Source organism: Cloeon dipterum, chromosome 3 (genome assembly GCF_949628265.1).
Source record: "Cloeon dipterum chromosome 3, ieCloDipt1.1, whole genome shotgun sequence".
NCBI lineage: Eukaryota > Metazoa > Arthropoda > Insecta > Ephemeroptera > Baetidae > Cloeon > Cloeon dipterum.
This window is the reverse complement of record NC_088788.1, coordinates 5,813,285-5,837,517: the sequence shown is the minus strand read 5'-3', so window position 1 is coordinate 5,837,517 and position 24,233 is coordinate 5,813,285. Positions and strand designations below refer to the sequence as shown.

At 35.7% G+C, this 24,233-nt stretch overlaps 1 long non-coding RNA gene across 1 annotated transcript in view; it reads right to left on the bottom strand.

The window, feature by feature from the left end:
* Positions 1 to 18,651: 18,651 nt before the first annotated feature.
* The window catches only part of LOC135939243 (uncharacterized), a 44,421-nt gene continuing 38,839 nt past the window's right edge, over positions 18,652 to 24,233 (bottom strand). Inside the window, exon 4 of the long non-coding RNA XR_010574727.1 lies at positions 18,652 to 18,998. This is a non-coding gene — a long non-coding RNA (uncharacterized LOC135939243). The remainder of the gene's footprint in view (positions 18,999 to 24,233) is intronic.

The window sequence follows — 24,233 nt, the reverse complement described above, 5'->3', positions numbered from 1 at the left end:
TTAAAAAAATATTAAAAATATCAAGAAAACATTTACGTTAATAACGCTTAATTTGATATGAGAAATTTTTGTCAAATTTAAAATTTTTATGTGTTTTCTTAAATGGTCAATATTGCTGTATAAATAGTTACATCAAGATAAAAAATTGATCTTCATTCAGGTTTCTCAATAAAATGTATTTTTTGTTTTATATAGAACATGCGGTAGTTGCTATTAAAAAATAAAATTAAATAATATTTTTCTTTTTTCCCCGACAACAGGTTTTCTATGCAGTTTTTATTCATTTTTTAAATAATAAATTAAAGGGAAAAAACATAATTAAAACACCAAGTTCGGACAAGCATTGAATGCGTTATTAAAGGGATTTCACATTTTTAGATTTTTTATTATACACTTATTTTCTTTTCGATTCTTTTCTGGAAGATTAAAACTCAAGTGGATATCAGTTTTATATTATTAAAAATTTAAATTAAAATTATATGGGATCTCTTGTTTAGATTGGTGTGGAAGTTAAATCAGTTCGCTCCCCAATAATTAATTACGATTTACAAATTGCTGCTTTTATAATATTAAAAGAAAGGACTTGCTTACAGAACAATTGATTTTCATCTAATAGTTTTCCTTTTAAGCAACGGTTTTTAGACGAACGCTAGCAAGTAAAAAAATAATAATTCTCTAATTTGATTTTTTACATTTCAGTTATTTTATTTCTTAAAATATTAAAAACCAATTACCTCACGAAATACCTCTCATGTTCTCAAAATTTTCAAGTTTTTCCTTCCTTTTTTAAATCAGCTCTAACATCCAGTTGTTGATATAAAATTTTATGTGAAAATTTGCATGGAGAATCGAAAAATTTATTATGTAAGAAACTTATAAGACACCAGCCCGTTGGGTTGCAAAAAGTGTGAAAGCATTATTGCGATCAGAATTAAGGCAATGGTCTATATTTGGGAGTTTCCTAGATCTAGAGATGACAAAAAGTGTTTTTTTAGTGATTTAAAATTCTCAAATAGCTCTATGGGCTGGTTTTCGCACCTTTAAACGGCTTAAAGGAAAAATTTCTGATGTTTCAGTCAAATAACTCGGTGCGGGGAGGCGAAAAGATGGCTACATTGGGCCCAAAAACCTCCAAGCGGTCAATCAGTGGTGTTATTGGGACTCATTAAAGTGTTTGGAAGAGTTTTAAAAAAGATTCTCGAGAGAGAGAAAAAAAAGGATTAAGTACTCAGAAGACACGGGAACGTTTTTACCATTAAATAATCATCTTTATAAATCATTCCTGTGTTTTCAGAACTGAGATTAAGCCTTAAATTATCGCTCTCAGTTTCAATTCAGGCGAAAGGCCAACGCATGAGAGGAGAGAGAGCGAGAGTCGAAAAAGCGATTGGGAAAAGCCGTCAATTGAGGCTGGCTGGCTGGCTGACACCGGTGGATAAACACGTGTATTTTTTCTCCGCATGCCAGCTAGACGGGCAGTGTGTTTACTCAGCACTTTAGTAATTGGAAAAGTGATTCGCCCATTTAGGTGAACACACACACACACATACACACACAATGATTATTTCCAATCACAACGTCGAATTACAGTTCCCGCTCGGCACTCAACAGGGGGCTGATGGTTTTTTGTTTCTCATTACCACCGCGGTGCAGTACTGCGTCTCTCGCTCTCTCTCTTTGGGGTGGATCGTCCGAGAGAGAGAGAGAGAGAGAGAGAGAGAGAGAGAGAGAGAGAGAGAGAGAGAGAGAGAGAGGACGAAAGGAAAAAACGATCCATCACTCGGTCTCGGCGGCCGCAGCAGTCGGAATCGCATTATTTTCTCATGACCCCTGAAGCAGCCGAGTTAACACGCGTCATTTGGACTGCAGAAGAGAGAAAAATGACCACTCTCCTGCCTGCCAGTCTGCCAGCCTGGCTGTGTGCGTGCGTGCATTCACGTATTTTTATCATCATCATGACTAAATGCATTCAAAATCCAATATTGCGCCCCATCTTGCCGCTTGCGCCGAGGCGGACACACAATTCCCGATGCGGTGATAAATGGAGCCGGCGCGCGATCGTCAAAAGATTCCCGGACAGGAGACAGATGGACCAGACGCTCTTGTCAGATTCCAAGAGACGAACGAGTATTGCCATGCAAATACCCACGCACACACACACACACAACAATCGAGATTGATTCCTATCTGTTTTTTTCCATTCATTCACGCGCAGTCAAAATTTCCATTTTCTAGATCATAATTAGGAAACAGAGGAAGGAGAACAGCAACGAGATAAATTAATTGTGGCTTCTGATATGCCTCGAATTAAAAATAGGAAATAAATTTTGCATGGACTAATTTAATTTATATAAGGCAAATGACTACGTCGACTCAATTTTACCTTTGCGCGCGCGTTTAATAAATTCCTGCGTGGCATTCTTAGCGTTTTATTGTGTTTTTTTAAGTATATCATTTGAATGGAAATTTTTGAAATAAGATACATTAACCTTGAACGTAACAAATAATTTGGAAATATATTGGTACAACTTTGGGAATAATTATATGCATTTCATTGAAAATACTCAAATATTAGTCATGACATCGAAACAACGAATTGAAGTTTAATTTCAAGTTGAATTTTAATGTAATTGGAGACAACATATAATAAACTATTATTCAAAATAATTTAATTTCAGAAAAAATCAAATTAAAATTAGTTTCAACTAATAATTAAATATTTTTAAATACAAATTTTGATAAAAGCTTAGTAATATTAGAAAGAAAATATTAATAAAATCGTTTTTATTAACTTGAAAATCGTGAAAATCTATATTAAAGTCCAATTTACTATTAGTATTGCCTACATACACTAAACAATAAATAATGTTACAAGAAATCTGCCTCTATTTACGCAAGTAACGAATCAGTTTTATAAATTGTTTTCCAAATAAGCTAGTTGAGGCAAATTGATTCATTATTTTTTTTTTCTATTTTCGACAAGAAAACTGACATTTTTAAAACTTTTAAATTCTGAGGACAAAAATAACATTTTTTAAATAAAATTTGCTTCAGTTGAGAATCAGAAGAGTTTTGTGGTTTTCATTCTAATTGACGCAGAGATTTTAAAAATATAAATGGCAGCTTTCCGCGAAATGTTGAGTTCTAAAATATGATAGGTGCGATTTATTTTAAATTGATTTAAATTCAGATGGATAGCGAATAAATATAAACACATTTTCGCTAGGAATGCGAAAAATTGAAATATTTCATAGGAAAAAGTGAAAAAACGATCTTATTTCTTTTTATTAGTTGGTTTTTGGTTAAATAGTTTGTTTTGACTTGAAATTAAAATTGCTTGATTTACAGGGTTATCAAAACCCCGCATTTTTCCTGGAAAAAACCACTGCATTGCAAAAAATTGTTTCTGCGGCTTTGGCTGCAATTTTGCGCATTTTTCCGAAACTAAAATTGGGGTTTGTACAAATCAGTAAAAAAGCCTCGGGTACTATTTTTTATTTTTGTAACTCAAAATGTGATCTTTACGGAATTAATTTAGGAAAAACGCGGAAAACTAAAAACTGGCTGCTTTCTCCTACTGTTTTTTTTTGCGCAAAAACCCATTGGTGCATTTTTGCGCATTGAAAAATTGGCGAACCCTGACGATTTGTGCCCATTTCTTCGCAGCTCGTACCAGAAAAATATTTGAAAAGCCCCTAATGCTAATCCCGAACTATCAACCCCCTTGTAGAACCAAAATGCAGCCTGCAGGACTCTCGTCCAGTGCAGGTTGCATATTTTTCTGCTCCTTCGCTGCTTCTGTTTCGTGTCATGCATCGAGACTTGGAGAGTCATGCCGTCGTTTGGGCGGAAATCAGAGAAGACAAACCGCTGGCATTCCCCGACGACTGCGGTGGCGGAGTGGGTGCGTTTGTGCTGTTAGTTGGGGAAAAGCCACTTGGTGCACAACTCACACGCGGCCGAGGATGCTGGAGCTTATTTCTATTCCGGCCACGGGATCGCCGCCGCCACCTTTTGCTCTTTCTATTTTGTACACTCTCGCCGCGCCGACATAGGAAAACACCTTTGTTTGACTCGTTACTTGCCCATTTGTTCAAACAACACTCACTCGCACTCACAGTCAGCCGCATTTGGCCTTTTCTTCTATAAAAGTCGGAATTTAAAAATTTACGGAACGAGTTTTGGCAAAAGCAGTGTGCGTCTGTTGGCGCAAGTACATAAATCACTGGCGTTGAAAGTCGCGGCAGTCTTATTAGCTCCTGGCACCGACTTTTACAGCTCCGAAAATGTAAATTTGCAGCGAGTGTCTCAGCATTTGATGACCTTTTATAGGCGAGCCTTTTTATTGCCACCGCGCTGGAGAGAGAGAGAGAAAAAAAATGAAAATAAAATTCGGAGAGTGAGGTGCGTATGAAAGGCATGGCGGTCATTAAAAGCACCAGTAGCTGATTGCTACCAACATTGCTGCTACTGCCTCAACCGTTAATTATTGTGATTAACCCGGGGGATACCATCAAATAAATAGCCAGCGCGGCGCGGCCAATGAACACACACACACACGAGACGAGCGCAGCTATTAAAATTGACAGAGAAGGGAACAAGACCTTCAACCTCGCGCCCATCATTTCCAGACGCAGCGCACAGATTAAAATTTTTCACACTCCACCGCCGACCGCGATAATTCGGCACACAGTTCGTATGTGTGCGCGAAATTTTTGCGTCCCTTAAGTGCTCAGAAGATTAAAGAGGAATGAAACCAGCGTTAATTAAAATGGGAGGATAATTAATAATTTATTTTTGCTTTTTTCAAAATGATGGGTTTTTATATCTAATTTGTCGTAAATTTCATTGCTTGGAGCAGACGATAGTTGTGAATATTCTAGAATCATTGGGATGGTTGCATTTTTAATAACAATTAAATTATTAAATTACAATATTTTTAAAATTGACAATTTGATTTTTTATATTATATATTAAAAATCAAACTTTAATTACAAAATATTTTAAAATTCTTTTCTTAATTTTAATTTTTAAAAAACATATTTTAAACTCGGAAAGTATGGGGCAAATGATTTGCAGCTGCACTAATTTTTATTAAAATTCGCTAGTTTAAAAAAAATAATTAAATATTTAATGTGCATAGCATATTTCATACTGAGTGAGCCAACTTTTGACAATTCGTGCTTGGAAAATAGACGGAATTAACTTAATTGAGGATTTCTATTCTTTTCACATAAATATAAATTCAAATTACGATTTAAATTAAATAAAATTAATAAGAAAAATGAAATTTGTATCAGCCATGGAATTTTGTCCAACCTTGTAAATTTAAAATGTTCCTGGGGCAAAATCCTTGATGCCAATGCCTAAATCAATGCTGTAGGAACGTGGCTTCAAATTTAGCATGCTTTTAAAAATCCTATTTACTTGTAAATTGATTTAATTTTTCATCATAGTTTCCACAAAAATTGTCATACACACGAGAGGAATCAAAATTTACCAGGAAAATATGGTAAATCACTGTAAATTTAGGAGAAAATAAACAAAATAATTTTTTTTAGCTAAATCCCCAGCTTTGATTATATTGTTATATTGATTTTTGCATTTCTCAAACAACTGCCCTATTTTGAGCCTGCAGTAGACGTCAAAGTCTGCGTATCAATCCTCTTTAGCCGCACATTTATTTTTTTTACTTGCTTCTCTTCAGCTTCTTTTTACGCCTTTTACGATATTGTGTAATTTGAGGGCGCATTAACTACTGTTGGTGCTGCTCGTGAGCATCGGAGCAGCGCAGTGTAGTAATAATAATAATATCATCATCATTATAATGTGTACAACGGGGCAGGCCGAATTCCTGCATGAGCGGGATGATCGTAAAATTTAATAGCACCGTTTAGATTTTTTACACGCATTCCACGCCTTCAATGCGCACTTAATGAATTTACTCCTCTCTGCATATAGTGTCATATTGTTAGACAACAATCATCTAGACCAGAGCTAAAATGGACGAGACATTTATTAGTATCGAAAGTACGGCTTCACAGAAAAATTGACGTATCAAATATACTATCTATAGAACGTAGGAAAAAGATAAATTTTTTCCCAGGTTACCGATTAAATTAGCTCCAAAAATTTTGCATCCTAATTAACTGTATCTCGGTCTTCCTGCCTATTGAAGAGATAATAAACTGTTTGTATTTTACACATACAATAGACTCAGAGATCCATTTGATAACGCGTGTAAAATCCAGGGCTGGGCATGGGAAAAAATATTTTTTGAAGATCCATTTTTTGCGGCTAGTCTAAACCGGGCTTTTGCAAACAAATTTTTTCCTTATTAGCTCTCTTGACAATTTTTCAAAAGCATAATTTAAAAAAAATTGGCAACTTTTGAGAAAAATATCATGTAAAAACACTAAACGCTGGGAATCCCGGATTTACAGATACCGTTCAACATATGTATAAGTTTCAATGGTTAAACTGGTCAATTTTTAGTTTTTTGTACAAAACATTTGCACTAAACTGGTAAAAACCGCAAAAACACTGCACTGCAAGCTTTGAAAACACCCCGAGAGATTCTCAGACTGTTAAAATCACTTATTATATATGCGCAAATTGAAATGAGCTCTCTGTTTATTCCTGCATATGGCCTTCTGGTTGGTTTATACATTTTTTTCTAACAAATAGCATAGATATTTATTGATAGTTTACTAAGAAATGTATTCAACCAATTTTGTTACAAATTTGCATGGCCTCACCATGTTATAACAAGATAATTTCAGTGATTTCGATTCATTTTCCACAAGAACCATAAATTTTGCAGCTCTTGACGAAAAAATGGCAGGGAAATGTTTAAATTAAAGAAATTTTGATAACAGCAGATTTAACCCCGTAAATCAGCTCATTGTCAGCCTTAACCTGATTTCCAAAAAAGTTTTATTATTTTCAAGCAGATATTTCTTTATTTCACATTAGTATTTTCCTAAGATCAAAATTCAAAATTTCACAATTTTCTAAAGAGAGGATATGGAGTACTTCATTACAAATATCAAAGATTAATGGATGGCCACTCTTTAACTAGTATTTTAATTTAATAATGTTTTGTAAAATAAAACTTAAATATCTATTTCAGATATAGAACCTGTAAATTAAATGAGAATTTTATATAAGTAGAAAAAAACTCGAAGCTCCTTAAACGAAATTCTGCACGCAACACTAAACTAAATACTTTCAAAAATAAATATTAGTAATTTATATAAACCAACAAATTTTTGGTATTGCTGTGCCTGTTTTTTTTTTTAATTTTTGAGTGTATTTCCTGAACATGAACAATGACAGTCACCAGGATATTATCTTCTAAATTGACTGGATTTGCAAAATTTCCACAAATAATAAGTAACATAATTCCATCAACAAACGTCGATAATTAAGTAGGAAAAAAACTTGAATTCTTTTACCTGGCTGTGGTTCAAGTTTGATGTCAAGCGAGCGCAAAACTAAAGAGTTGCGGGCACACGCGACATTTCCATTTAATTACGCTCGAGAAAAACGAAACGTCAACGGCGAAAATATATAATAAATATAAATTGATGCAACAGTGTAGGCTTTGATTCAATTACAGCGGCGCGGTGTAAACGGCCTTTTCATGAAGGCAAGAAATTGGCTGCAATACGCACGCATGTATGTATATGTGATGATTGATAGACGCGCGCATTTTGACGTTTCAAGGCGAAGGAAGACTAACTTCTTTAAGTTTAATTTGTACAGCAAGAAGAGTGGGCCGTGACAGCCGCCGAGATAATTTTCTTATTAGCCGTTCGGAGACGACGCGATGAATTATTACGAATCGCGCGGGGAAAAGCGCAGGAGCCGAATTTTAAGGCCGGTAGCGCTGATCTCGGAGTGATATTGGTTTGGAATTCGCTCCAAACGTGTAATTTCGACGCCCAACACGTAAATCATTCCCAACTATTAAACAGTCTGGTGGCGGCTGCGAGAGATAGAGATTCCACCTCGGCGCAGTTTCCAATTACGAATCTCGGCAACTCCTTCACACCCTGCCCCGACCGCATTCCACCCAGGACCCAGGAAAATTAATTTATATACATATATTTCTCTGCTCTGACCACTATTATATACAGCGTGCAGAGATAAGGCCGAGGAAACAATTCATAAATTCCTGCAGCTCTTCATCAATGGGTTTGGCACGGTCCACTTTGGGGCCAAGCTCATCCACGGACAGGAAGATGTCGGACGAGGAAGAGGAAGAGGCGCCCTAATTTTGATGTCTGGAATGCTTGGAGAGTTTACTGAATATTAAATAATTCAGCCATACTTTCTTAAATTGATTTTGAGTTTTATAGGAGGTAAATGTTGCAAAAACTATTAATTTTCTGGTTGCTGATGCCTCAAATAATCTGTAAGGTGTCAGGTGGAGCCAAAATGAAAATCGTTTTTTGGGGGGAAATGGTTGCAAGGCCGAAATGCTTTCTCCCTACTTAATTAAAATCTTATTTTATTCACCAAAAAGGTTTCCCAGCTAATTTCATACATGATGAAAGAACTCAAAATCTACCGAAATATATTTTCAAGCGCTGTATACTGTATGCAACTTAAAAAAGCAGTTTTAATTCTTGAACATCGTACATAGGAAATTGTTTAAAGTAGAAAAATATTTTAATTATTAACTAAGTTATGATGATGAAAATTTAATGTTTCTGTTTCAAATGCTTCGATTGCATGAGATTGTAAAATTATTTATAGACCTTTTAGATTTAAAATTTGTTTAATTTACTAAAAAAAATCTAGTATTTTATTGTATATAACAAACTGGATATAGCATAATGAATTTAATAAATTAAATGTAAAAATAATATTAATGTAAATAAAACAAAATTGTTTTCTAAGTGTAAAAAATTAATAAAACATGTTTTATTTATTTTTGTTTTGTTACTAGTATCAACATTTATTGCTGTGGCAAAGGGGCAATCTGTTCACAGTTAAACGAAAATTAAATTTTACAAAAAGTGATGCTTTAATTATAATTCTACCCTTTGTCTGAGTTAACTGCCACAGAAGAAATAAAAATACAACTTTTTGTAAATGGCTATAGTGTTTAACCCTTTTTAGCTTGTTGAATTGCAGCATTTTCTAGATTTAGATATAATAAATCAATAAATTACACACATTTATTTCATAGAGAAATGAATCTGCGGGGCTGGGTTCTAATCAGAAATCCACTTAATCATAATCAATTTTCACGCGTGTCATGGTTTAGTCTGGAATCAATCCATCGGGAAAGAGCAACTCTGGCCGAGAGAGTCAAGGAATAATCAAGATCGGTTCGGAGAATTAAGAGGAAAAAGCCGTGGTGGCTACCCGTCTTGATTCAGAGCAGCGATTAAGCCGATTTTGATTGCCAGTGCCACCAACACAAGTTGGACGAAAAATACACTCTCTCACACACACGAAATAATACACACAGAGAAGAGGAAAATTATACTGGCTCTCTGTCTCTTTGATTATTAACTCCGATATAATAAGCGAGACAACAAGTATTTATTTATAAGTACACGCTGCTGGGCGTGTTTTCCGACGAGAGGGACAAAAAATAAATTTATCTCGGGCAGGCAGGATTCCTCAAAAACAGTAGCCGAATAATAGCCGTGTTTATCTTTTGTTGGCATTTTTTTCTCCGTCCAGGGCTACCGAATTGAATGCATTTGTTTCGTCCAAATTGCGGTCTGCGCGCTGCTCCTCCTAATCATTACTTCTTCTTCTTCTTCTGCTGAATGTGTGTGTGTGTGCGTATGCGAATAACCTGTTTCGAGAGCAAAAATACTTTTTACCTGGCTCGGCCGTCGTGGCTCGCTTAAATAATCGAGAGCAGAGGCGAGAGCAAAAATTAGGGCCCGAAAGGAATTTTGTATCTTTAATGGCCTATCAGCAGAACAGACAAAAGTTGCCTAATGATGAAACACTTAACTCATTTGGCCGGCTGCCGAGTTACATTCGTGTACGCGCGTTTGTACTGATGACCAGCAGCCGATAAGTGCGCGCGGTAAAGAAGTGTACACGTCCTAAATCATTGTTTTCTTTGCCAGACTCCAGCACCGGTTGCAGTCGCTATTCAATCTGCTGCAACCGTAAAAGTATTTTCTGGCAACCCCTAAAAACGGTATTTTATCATTTGATATTTATTCAAAGCGCATATTTTTACTCTTTTGGCACCGATCTCAGGGAAATATGAAATTGACTTCTGTGAATAAGAAACACGGTGACGGAGTTGAAATGAGTGAGAGACAACTGTACCCTCATTGAAAGTGATGCCACGCAGAGGTTTCACTGGAAAAACATACCATTAAATTACCAAAAGCCAAAATATTAATTTTAAACTGCCCCCACAATTTCAATAAATAAAATATTTCTTGATTAACTCATCTGATTCACAATAATGTTGAAAATACATATGCTATTAGTCCCATTTGCACATTTTGGCAAAGTAAAACACCAGAAAACTACAAATTCAAGTTTTCAGAATTATCTTTTAATATTTATTTACTTGTGGCATATTCTGCATTTAAAAAAACAATTGTAAAATATTGTATCTATTTTTTAACATTTTTTTCTGTGTAATTTACAGCAAAATTAAATTCTATGCTTTCACTCCACTTGTCAAACTGTAGAAGTACTATTATTACATTTTTAAGCTCATCAATAAATATTTAAATAAGCTAATACAAGGGAAAGTACGCTAAATTGTAGATATTTACTAGAAAATAAGATAGTAAAATTACAAGAAATTTAAATTTAATGGGAAAATAGGTTTATTTGTATTTATTTTTATTTTCTATTATGTATTGCACTACAGAATTTTAATGAAAAGAGTTTTACTCAGAATTTAATTTCAGCAAAGAATCTTAAGAAAATTAATCTTCAGAACAGAAACTTAAAGTATGACTTATTTTATAATATTTTTTGGTAATTTTCAAAAATCTACCGAAGGCAGAATACATTTTCATTAAATAAGTTTTCCAGATTGGTTTTTAGGGAGCGATTCGGTAAAAAATATGCCACGTTTACTAATGTAAATTCAAATCTGAATTAAAAGTTTTATTTAGAAATATTACCAATTTAAAATAACTCTCTTGCAAAATTTCTTCCACTTTACGCGCACAAAGCAATTGAATTTGTGCTGCTTATAAAGTCCCTTAACATAATTGTACCTTATTGTTGATTTTTCTAATTATTTTAATTTTTATTCAGAAAAAAATAAGAATTTTTAAATTATTATTTTGTGTATTTTTATTTCCATTAATTGTTTTAAAAACTGCTAGATAATAATTATTTGTTACAACTTTATTGTTCTTTACGCCTGTAACACAAATTTAATACCAATTATTTCTATATTTATTGTCTCCCTGTAAACAATGACAGCCGAAATTTTTAAATTAAATAGTATAGCGAGTCAAAGTTTATAGTTCAAACAGTTTTAAAAATAAATACTATAGTTATAATAATTAGAAAAAATTTAAATTGCATTGATCAGGAAATATTAAAATATTGATTTATCATTGTGACTGCAAAAGAGGAACATCCGCTTGAGAATATGAATTATTTTTTGTTCCAATTATATTTAACACTTTTATACTTTTTTTGCGTAATTTCTGGTAAAATGATTTGAAATACTAAACATAGTGGCAGTCTTTCGTAAAACTAATGGTATTATTATGTTGATTTCTTAAATCCATAAGATAATTAATTGTAACTGTGAAGTTTAATGGGAAAAAAGATTATTAAATCTTTTATAAAATGTACTGTAGAATTTTATCAATATAAAATTTTCCTTAAATGCAAGCTAAAATTTTTATGAAAAAACAACACAATTTTTTGGTTACTTAAAAAGATCCAAATGGTCAGGATAAAGAAGCTGCTAACAAAATTCACTTCCAAAACCGGAAAGTTTTGTTGAAAATTAAAAATTCCAAATCGCTGGACCATTTTTCCATGTGAATGTGCACGTTTAGCAATCAATTTGCGCGTTTGAGCAATGTTTGTGTAGGAGTGTGTATTGATCTGCGTGTTGCCCCCTCACACCCCTTTCAAGAGCCCCTTCACTTCACGTCTTTCTCTGCTGTTTGTTGTGCTGCATGCCAATTCTTTTGCACCCGGCTGGCTGAGTGAGGAGGAAGGAAAAAAGTGCGCGGCGCTGCTCCCTCCGCCGCCGCCGCCGCCGCCGCCCGCCTCCACTACTCGCCAGCGAGAGAGAGAGAGAGAGCTGCTCTCCTTCACTTTTCCCAGCAGCGAGAGCAGCTATTTTTTCGCCTTTCCCTTCTTTCTTTGCTTGGGTGGCGAGCGGCAGGCAAAAAGCAGCACTGCCGGAGCGCAGCATCCACCCCCGGCCGCCCTGTCACAGCCATATATGCAACCGCTCATACAGCAACACACACGCGCGCATCTCTCGAGATATCACGCTTTTTTATTCCTCCTTTATATTATTTGATCATGCATATTGGTATAAGAGAGCCAGCTAGCGAGCTGCCTCGGCCGTCCCTTCCTTTTTTATTCTTCCAACCAGCCGAGCCAACTCATTTTTCCCTGCTGCCATGCTTTTTTTCCCTCTTATTTACTGTGTGCCGTGGATTTCGCCGAAATTCATATTTTCACCATCGAACTGCGCCTCGGAATCGTGTGCCGTTTGTTCGATCGTGTTTGTTGATTCAAATATATAATTTTCCGGCACAACAGTAAATAAATTAGTAATCAAGCAAATAGTTACATAAAAATGAACAGAGGGGAGAATTGTAGCTTAATTAGGGCAAAATATGTGAGAGGATTTTTGGAAATAATATTATTTTCTAATTTTTTATTTTAGTAGCCATGGCCCTGTTTTTTTAAACAATTATTTACATTTTAATTTTTCAGTAATGAATTTTAACTCAATATTCAAATGATTAGCCGACCGTCATTTACAATAAGCCTTTAGAATAAATTAAATCCAAACTAAAACTTAAAAAAGCATTTTAAATTTCCACAGTAGCAATTATAAGCATCAATAAATTTTTAATTACATATTTAACTGACTTACAGTTGTTCTGATGTATGATAAAATCAATAAATAATTTTAAAGCCGAAATGTAACAAAAAATCCACGAGGAAAATATTGGCAGACGAAATGCATTATTTTCCTCTCTGCGAAAAATAAAAACAGCTGGCGCTGGAAAGGTCGGTTGGCGAGTGCAAGAGCAAACACACACACACACATTATGCGCGGCGTATATATGTACACGACGCGGTGATTATAAATATGTTAAAACATAACCACGCGCATCTAGATTAAGAAGTAATTGTTGTGCCATCAGGATTTATAGTGGCGAGAGCCAAGCTATTTTCTTGTTAAAAAGTGCACACACGAGCGCTCACAATGCTTTATTATTTCACAGGTACACGAGTGCTTGCCCTTTTATTAGTGAGATTGCTCTACAAGATTTTATTGCTCGCCGCGGCCAGCAACTCACTCAGCACTTTTATTTTGCACCAGAGTACACAGCAGACGCACTGCACAAAAAATTAACTTTTCTTCCGCAAGGAAAACTGGAAATTATGACCTATTGTATACTTTTTTTAGTTTAATTTTAAATTACTACCAAAGCAGAATAATTTTTCATTGAATAGGTTAACCAGATTGATTTTTTGGGAATGATAAGATGCCAAAATATGTGAAAAAACCCAATGGAAAGAGTAGCAGAGATATCCGAGAGAGTTGGATAAATCTAAATTAAGTGTGTTGCTGGATACTATTGAGACATATAACCCTTGCAATTATTTTTTTAATTATAAAATCAGAAAAAATTCTATTAATTTTAGAGTAAAACATTTATCCTATTTGATATAATTATTTGGTATAACTTTTTTGTCACTCCGTTTGTGAGACAAATCTAAATATAATATTTAATTTTTTATATTTATTATCTCTCTTCGAATGAAAAACGAAGTTTATTTTTTAAATTAAATAAATTGTACACACTCATTTATTATTTCAACAGTACTAAAAATACGTAACTATTCTTTATGTGTGGACGAATAATAAATTTATATTCAAAAATTGATCAGGTCAATATTATATTGTTTAATCTGTATACAAAAGAAGACTTCCGGCTTGTAAACGATGGTTAAAAAATAAAATTATTAGTCTTAAAGTGGAATGATACTGGGCAACAATTGAAAATTATTTAAATTATTGGATGCCTTAAACAATTGACCGATAAACAATTTGTTCAACAATTTGCAATAATAGAAAAATGACCTTCCTATAATAAAAATTCAAATTTTGCCAATTTTCTCCAAAATGTACAGTGCTTGAACATATTTTCTTGGCACATTCCGATTCCTCTCGTCGAGATCTGTCCAACGGTGTATGCCACTTATTGGGGAAACTCTTGCTTTTGAAATTAAATTGGATTTCAAGTAAGGAGACAGCCTTTACCATTTGAAAAGCACGCTAACTTTCCAGCCAATTTTCTCAAAAAATTACAGTGCTTCCTAGGTCAATTTAGGCTTTAACTGAATCCTAGGGAATTAATTTATGCATTGGCAACAAGCATTTTCCAGGCTTTCCCAGTATCATTCCTCTTTAATTTTTGTCCTTGATCTAATGAATTATTTAATTGTTAAATTGATCAAATATTTGCCTTGCTCTCGTGATTAATTATAACAATTACCAGTAAAATGCAACGAGATGCCTCAAAATGAGATTTCTTTAATGAGCAGAGGTTAGTTTGAAATTTACTAATTTAATTTTAGTTTTTCATTATGTGTGGAAAGGTCGTCTGGAAAACTGGAATTCCCACCTGAAAAGTGCTCTTTTTATGCAGCGGGCGAAAAAGTGAGTGAAGGATGATGCTGTGTGTAATTGCAGAGAAGCGCGCGGGGCGGAATCTCTCTCGAGGCGTGTGGCAGATATTACCTCGAGAGTAAAGTACAGAGAGAGAAAGAGAACGCGTGGGCAGACGTGCAAACCTTTGAACCAGCGATTCCCGTGTACCTACACACTCGCGGAATTATATGTGTGTTTCTTTGCTTCGCGCGCAATAAATTAGATTTACTGCTGCGCGTACGTACGTACATTTCGAATTTCGCCGAGGTGCTGAAGAAAATCATCTCATAAAAGAGTAATTAGGCGCGACGAAAGTAAATTGAGTCATTTATCTTTTGTAATATACGTTCGAGCGCGCAGCAAATAATATGATTTTGAAAAATTGTGTTCCGCCAGTTGAGCGTTTTTTAATTGGCCGCGATCGATTTCGGCTTAGTTGTCGTTTTTTTTCCTGCTGCTCCGACCAACGCCACGTGTAATGAGTTTGTAATTCATCCCCGAAAAAGAACTCTCTTATTCCCCTCGGCGGACGAGAAAATTAAAAACGCCGAGACAAGAAGACGAACGGCAGCCGATTTTTCTGCCTCATCCTTTCAAACGCTCGTTATAATTAATTAAACGCGTCACCAGTTAGTTGTTGTTGAAAAACAGCAATGGGTTAAGTGGGTGCCAAAACGAAATTATCAAAGTTTGTTTTTCAATTAAACGGCGCGGCTTCCATTAAAATGCCTGGGATGCCTGTCGAGAGTGAGAGAAATTCCTCTTGTACGCCGCGCCGCAGCCCAGAAATTTGTCTCAGATATTAATTTGATGCCCTCAGATAGAGTTATAAATTATATGCGAGCGCATACCTCCGCTCGCTTTCCGCAGGCTTAATTGGAAAAGGGGTAGCTCCTTCGTTAATACAACGCCGAGAAAGAGGGAAAAATATTTTAAAAGTGAAAGCTACCAGAGCGTCTGGATTCTCTGCTATTTTTCTCATTTGTTTCAAGAAAATAAAAAATAATATATTATACCTTTATTTTAATTTGTGTTATTTGTGGATTTTTTCATATTTTTTCTGGCTGAGAAATAAAAACAATATTATTTAGAGGACCGTTGACTGTATGGGAATAGATCAAAGTCAGTTTCATTTATAAATTTATATTTAAACGGACAAAATAAATTAAATTAGTTTATTGCAAGCTTCTAAAAGTGCTGTGCTTCTCAAGATTACCGGTTTTTTCGAATCGGTTGTTTTAATAAACTTTTATAATATAAATTCTTGATATTTTACTTGAAACCGCAAGACACTTATTTAAATTTTTTCTCTATACTTAAAATAACAATATCTATTTCTGAGCTACGTTTCAAATAATTTGTCCTTCCTTTGTATCATTGTTGTAAAAACACTCCTATTTTTCCTGCAGGGTGTAACAAATTCGAGCCAACCCAAGAACTGAAAAATTCATCAAATTTAGAATTCGATCAAAAATTAACCCCCGGGTTGGTTTCGGCACTCTTCAAGAATTTAAATTAGTCCTAGGCGATCACATTTTCGCAAAATCGGTGCATTTACAAAAGCGTGAGAGTTTTAGGATTTGAAACACATTCTTACTCTCATATTCAAGTTGCAAACAAAAAGAATGTATTTTATCATTTTGTATTGAATGCGGTACAAATTGGCAATCTTAAATTAAAATGGTTACTCCCTTCGCTTAGAGCTTTGAAAACTTTAACTTGATTTTAGTGACCTTGATTTTTTTCCTATACGAAGTTGAGCAATTTGCTGGGCATTAAATGTAATTTATTTTAGACACAACAATTTTCGACCGCCCTCCTTACTGGCATAAGTTATAATCCTGTTTTTTGCTTTCACTGCATCTCTTTCACGAAGTCCGAGACACTTTGCCAACGAATTACCTATAAAATTTAACTTCAGGATAGATCTCGTTAGTTTTTTGTGTCTTTGTCTTTAGTCATTATTCTGCTAATCTCCTTAACTCAAGGGTCGCCTCTTATAGCTTCCCTCATACAGAGTAATATTCAAATGCATTAAATTTTTGCTTAAACTTCTTTATAAATATTGCAAATAATTGAATTCTATGCATGATTTTCCATTAAATTTTGCATTTCATGATGAATGGTTTATTTATATAAAAAAATAATTACTAATCTTTCTGCAAGAGTTGTTTCTATTAAATAAAGTAAAAATCCAAATTATTAAAAAACATTAATATTTTTCAAGTTTTTGTTTTAAAATATAAAAAAATAATAATAAAAACTATTGATATAAATATATCATTTTCATGAAAACTAATTTTAATCTTCAATAAATAGCAAAAATGCAAAAGATGCTTTCTTCTCAGACAACTGCAGCTCTCCTTTGCGTTTTCTTGCCGAAGAAGTTTGCTGCTAATTAATATCGTAAGCAGGGAGGGTTAACTAACTTACTTCTCGGAGATTAGATCTGAGAGCCAGAGCGCGCGGCGCAAGATTTGTATGCACTTTGGGTAGCAACGCAGAGGATTACGCGGCGGCAAATTATTAGCGTCTTAGCTTTATATATAATATAATATAGAGCTGCTCGTTGGCCGCGCGCGAGGAATGAATGGGCCGGGCCCACATCATTATCGGAAAGCAAATTGGCAGCCGCGATTTTCCGGTTGCACGAGATATTGTTGCTTGATAAGCGCACGCCAGCAGCAGCAGCAGCAGCCGCGACAACGTACATAATTTCTGCCCGCCACACACACTAATCAATCATGCCCAAATAAATAGGCTCTCTCGCTCATACACCATGCGCTGCGGCGATTGTATCGCGCGCTCTGCTTTCGAAAGGCCAACCAACGAACAATGCTGGGCCAAATATTTGTTTGCTGCCGTCTGCGTCAACGAACCTTTTGTTGGTCCTTACGTGCGTGTGTCTCCGCCGCCGCCACCGCCGCCGCAGTCCCCGCAGTCGCTGACCCAGCACCAGGACCAAAGAATGAAGAGAACTTGAAAGCAGCTCCAGGTCGACACCTTTGACAGACAGCGGTGAAAAAAATAATAATTCGAGGCTGCCGTCCAGAAAAGGAGTTTTAATCTTAAGTATCAAAGAAAAAATGTTTTTTCCTAGAAATAAATTAAAATCAAACGCTTTGTTACAGAATGCGTCTTAAAAAGCTACTGTCTTATGTATCATTTTAATTATGTTTCCATTATCAGAAAATTTTGATATTCTCACATTAAGCAAACTATAAAAAATTTGTTTTTGTGCTATTATAGCCATAAGGGTCTGAGCTTGCCTTTTAAAATTAAAGAAATTGTTATAATTAAAATTTTGGGTATTTTAATTTTTCTCAAAACAAAATATAAAGGTTCTCTAACGGCCAGTTGAAATTTCCAGAAGAGAAAATTGTAATTTTGAGATAGGAAAAAACTGGAAATTTAATCAGCTTTCTGAATTTAGGCAGTTTTTAACGCTACTATTATCTGGTGAATTTTAATCAAGCCAAACACAGACCCCTTTCGAAAATCTGCAACTTTTTGAATAAATAAAAAATAAATTTCAAGACTCAAAAGCACTATTTTTTATCTTCTCAACAAATAATTGTTCCCACCCTGGAAGCAAATAATTTCCTTTTCTAAAAAACCGGTAAAATTTGAAAAATCGGATTTTGGGGCACCTTTAGTCAGCAACAAATGAAAAAAATTTGGTTGTTTCATGAAATATCATTTTTGAAAGTAAAAAATCCATTTGATCCATATTAATTAGGTAAAACTGCCTATTCAGCAATCAAAAAATGCATCTATTTCAAGGTGTGCACACATTCTTAGACAACAGTTTATTTCACAAGAAGTGCAGGGATAAAATTTACACGGTCGCTGGCCGCGAGACAAGAGCCTGAAGAGAGTATAGAGGTCTGCACGCGCGCGGAGATTATATGTATGTATTAAGGTGCAGCTCGGCCGGTTGTCTACGCGACAGGCGTTCTCGTCTTGTGCGTCGTCGTTTTCACGTAATATTTCGCCTCTCCTTGAGAAGGTTGACGTCAGGTGGGCGCTGTCCCGATAGCCAGGGTCCAGCTAGCTCTCGAGGTGGTCACTCTGCTGCTCTCAGGGTTGCCAAATCGGCGGGCGCGCTGCTCTTCGCGCGCGTCTGTGGAACAAAACCAGAGAGCGTCGCCGGTTATTTTAAATAACACGCTGAATGCATAATTGGAGAGATATTGTTATTCGAACGGCTAAACATGATTGGTAAACAAACAAACCAACAAATTTACGACCACAGTGTGATTATGCAAATGGCGGTGTCTAATTACTCTGCGCCGATATGCATCTATCTCTTTCGCCGCGCGGGATGTGTTATTAAATCATTAATTATCCTAATACGTCATTATGCGTGCGCGATTAAGAATTCTGCTCTAACTAAATCACAAACATTATGTTAAGCAAGCGAGCGAGCGAGTGAGCCAGCCGCAGCAGCGTTGATGCTAATTTGGCATGAAGGAATCGGCTCGAGAATGCATGCCATTTGCATGTCATTACACATTTTAGCACGTGTTTAATCACAATTATTGGCCTGATCGCAGATAACGGCGCTCTCTCCGGGCTTAATTTATCCCGCCGGCCGGCGATTAATTTCGTGCTGCCGCGTTATTTGTCTGCGCAGACGAATTAATTTGCATCGATTCGGCGCGAAAGTGCAAGTTATGATCGCACGCGTGCGAGTTGCGAGTGGCGGCAACCACGGGTCAATTGCTTCGCGTGAACATAAATTTCAGCTCAGCTGAAACCACTCCGAATGTAGGCTTTTGCTTGTTTAATTTGCTCTCATATGAAATTTAAAATATAAAAAACATACTGAGATTTACACATATCTTCAAAAAATAATATTACAAAAATAGGTAATAGTGTAAAAATTGTGTTGTAAAAATTATTCTCTTTCTTTTTTCCAAGGTACGCAAGAGAAGCTTAATAATATTTACTAATTTTTTAAACAATTGCAATAACACAAGTAATTTTTGTTTTTAATATAGAATTTAGCGATATTTTTTGCAAAGTTTTTCCATTTTCTTAAGAGTTTTCTGAAATATTGTTTAGATTATATGAAATTTTATTATAAAGCAGGTCCTCACAACACTCTTTAAACGAATAGTAAAATATAAATACGCGAATGTAATTATGTTTCATTTCTCAAGATATGGTCAAATATAATTAATTATTAAGTCAAAAGTTAATTATATATATACGAGATGGATCCACAGACCTGATAAAACGGCAAAGAACAATCAATATCTCTAGCAAAACTGGGTCATAATATCAAATCAAATGTATAATATTTAATACTGTACACTATAAAGTGTACATTCGCAAGATATTCTTCATTGTTCTCTTTTATATTGATTTTTGGTTTTTATAGCTTTGACGTGTTGAAATCAACTAAAATGTACTTTGGGCTATTATATAAATCATTAATTCGCGAATTTTTCAAAGAGTTTACGGCACCTTAAAAAACTTACAAAAATTTAGAAGCGTAACCCCAGAGAAAATAAGAGTGCAACTTGTTAAGAGTTTAATCCTGCCCCATTTTGACTATGGCGATATTGTGTGTTGTAATCTCAGTACCTGTCAATTAAATAAGCTACAAATACTGCAGAATAATGTAATTCGTTATATTTATAATGTTAAACGTGGCCAAAAACTGTCTGATCTCTATAAAAAATGTCAAATATTAAATGTAGTCGATAGGAGAAATCTGCACTTGTTAGTGCAGACACACAAAATTCTGTACAAAAATTGTCCGCCTTATCTGTGCCATTTAGCAACCAAAATGTACGATGTAAATCTTTTTGGCAGGACAAGAGCGCATCAAATGAAACTACTAGCCCCATTTGTAAGTGTTGAAGTGCCCGAAAACTGTTTTCAAGTGCAGAGCTACCGCCTCTGGAACAATCTTCCGCCGAATTTGTGTCTCAACGGAAACCAAAGTGCATTCAAGGAATTTTTAAAAGAACAGTACCTTAAGAAATATTGAATCACCTCTCTTTTATACAATTATGTTCAAACTGATATTATTTTGTCTGGATATGGCAATGTATGGGGCAAAATAGCCCTGCAGAACCATAATAAAGATTACTTTGAAACTAAATCAGCTACATGTTTATCATTTTTTGCGGCCAACAACAAACAAAATGCCACCAATCCATCTTTTGGGTTTCCTGTCAAATTGTTTAACATTTTTGCTTCATAAAATATTTTAACTTTGAAACAAAAGTATTTTTGAACATTTTCTTTCAATTTTTGCCTCAGCAGGATCTGAAATCCTTTAACAAACAAATTTTATGAAGTCTGGGAAAAAAGATAAAAGTGTTAGCAAAAAAGTGTACGCGTGAGCTCAATTTAGTTTTGAATTTTGCAAAAATATAAATTTTCTCGTTTCCCTCTTCTGAGGACGCTCATTGTTGGCAGGAAAATCACCAAAAACAGATTTGAAGATTTGTTTTAAAATTCATAACTTAAATTCTATACAGTTAATTTCAGATAAACAATTAATTGCTATCTCATCCCTTTCCCTCAGCTTCAAGGAGGTCAATAGCTAATCAGAGGTCAACTTTCCCCTCCATCTCCCTTTTTGTCATTCATTAAATTTAATTTCCTTTCACCCTTAACAAATGAATTCAAATATTCTCTTCATTTAAAAATATTTCCAACCCTTATTCTCGGAGGTTAGTAGCAGCTGCAAGTGGCAAAATTCATCAAAAGACTGGAGAACTGTACTGAAAAATTTCTCAATTTAATTAGTGCAGTGCCTAGGGGACTGGGACTGGCAGTCGAGGGAAAAGTCTGTGTTTCAGAGCGCGCGTGGCATTTCTTTTCCTTTCTCGGCGAGTGCACACACGCCGAGTGCTCATTATTTCAAAAAGTCGCCGCCGCCGCGGCGTTTAAGATAATAAAAAGGCCTAGTTTGAGTTAAGTAAAAAGAGTATATCGTTCGGCGCGGTGAAATTCATTCAGCGCTGATTTAATTTCCAGGCAAAGAGGCGGTTTTGTGAAAGACCACTTTGAGAGATGTTTCGCAATTAGAGGCACACAACGTCCGCGCGTATTTAAGAACAAAATAATAAATCGCCCTTCAAGTCCCGGCCAAGAAAAGTCTCTCTCTCTCTCGCGGTGCGCGCGGCGACTCTCTTAAAATAATATATATATATAAAGTCGTTTTATTTATTTTTCGAGAGAGAGAAAGAGAGACGAGAGCATCAGCAGCAAGCAAAACTCGATGAGAGGCCCCGAGCAGCATCAGCAGCAGCAGAAAATGTTGCACGAGCAAGAAATAAGAAATTTTTGCTTGCCGTGGTGGTGCTATGGACCATTTTGTACTCGTCATCCGAACCTGTCTGTCGTCCTGTGTTCCAGCTCGAGATCAAACTTGCTTTCTTTGTGTGTGTATACGTGTATATTTTCGTGCTGGCTGCCGCTCGCCGAGCGAGCGAGCGAGCGACGAGTAAATACATATATAGAGAGCGAGGTAAATGATTTCAATCTCCCATTCTGTGTGTGTGTGTGTCTCATCTCGCTGCTGCTGCTTTCAAGAAGCACCTCGGCCTCTCTACCTACCTCGCGAGGCATAAAAAATATTTTTCCTATACTCCCTGTCATAAATCTTAAACGCGCCGCTTATCACGGTTTTATATCGTTTCTTATAAAAAAAAGAACCAGCTGACTCGTCGCCGAAGAGAGGATTTTTGGTTGCGCGCGGCCTCTCCTGCTCCGCGCGCCGGATTAATTTCCCCGAGCCTCTTTCCTTTTGTTGTGGTGCGGGTCGAAAAGTTTTCCTTCGCACGTGAATGATGATTTAGTCATCTGTCTAGGATTTAACTTTGCAAGAGGAACGGAGAGAGACAGTTTTTAGTTGGAACAGTATTTTTCAAGAGGTTCACAAGCTCGTAATCGATAGATTTTAAAACCTTCTCATTCAATCAGCTCCTTCTTGTTATACTGAAATGACAAAAAGAATGTAGTGTCCTTCGAGGGAAAATAATTTGGTGTAAAACAGGAGGGGGAAAACCATTCGCATTGACCTAAATCTCATTTTGCTCCACTTAAAACATAACATTCGATTCCAAAAGGAATATTTCAAACCCTGGAACTCTGGAAACGATTGGTTTTGGAAATTTTCTCTTAAATTTGGAGTCTTCCTCTCGTTTCTGATTGATTATATATTTAAAAGCTTTCCCGTTTCTTCGCCAAAAGCATGCGCATGAGCTGGTTTGGGTTTCAAAAGGTACCAAAACATTTATTCCTACCAAAATAACAGGTAAAATAAATTAAAAATACATTTTTCGGATCACAATTTATGTAAGTTCTTTACATAAAAGTGTTTAATAATGAGAATTATTAATTTCAACATTTTAATTTGACTCAAGTGAGCTTGCAACCAATTTAGAATCTTAATTAATCTCCAATCTCATAAATATTTTAATGTAGAAGGTCAAAACTTTTCAATTAGATTGCAAAACCGTTTAAGAATTGACCTTGACCCTGTTTTTTAATAAAACTGAAGCATCACCAGTTATTAATCAAAAGTTTGCCGCGAAAAAAAGCTGTCCTAAGGAGCTAGCTGTCCGTGTTGTGAGATTGTCAACCTGAATTAATGACCTTAAAATCAGCTGCGGCTCATTTTATATATATCTAGCGTACATATACTTATGTATAAAATTGTGTGTGCTGGCTGGCTGGCCGGGTTTAATAATCGAGTAAAAGAGGCGAACTGGCCCCTTATTTGGCTCAGCTGCGCAGAAAAGAGAGCTCTCTGAAATTTATTACTCGCATGAAAAATCATAAGGCGAAGCGGAGGCAACGAGGCAAATGAGCTTTATTTTATGCTGCTGCTCGGTAGCCACCTAGGCTCGGTTTACAGCCTCCTAAACCCATATCTCGCTCCATAATCAATCAATAAAAAATTTATGTGCACGGCTAAACGCAACAAGAGGTGCTGGGGCAAATTTAGACTTTAAAATTGATCATCATCAAGGTGCGCGGTAACAAAAAATATAAAATAACAGCACCTTGCCTCTGATTATTCTCTCATTCCAATAGCGTACGTACGCGGCGTGCTGATATTTTTATTTTACGGCTGCTGCCGGCCATTCGGATGTGGATCGCGGCTCTTTATTTGTATATTCATTCTTGCGGTGCGCCGGGCATTATCTTTGGATTTGAATTTATTTACATACAATTATGCTACCTGTCTTACGACCCCGGCCACGACTGCCGCGCCGCGCACCATGCTTGGATTATGTGTTTGTGCTGCTGTGCCATCACAATCAGTGCCTTTTTTCTCTCTGCACCACTCTGGGATGATACTTTTCCACAGGATTATGTTCCATTGATT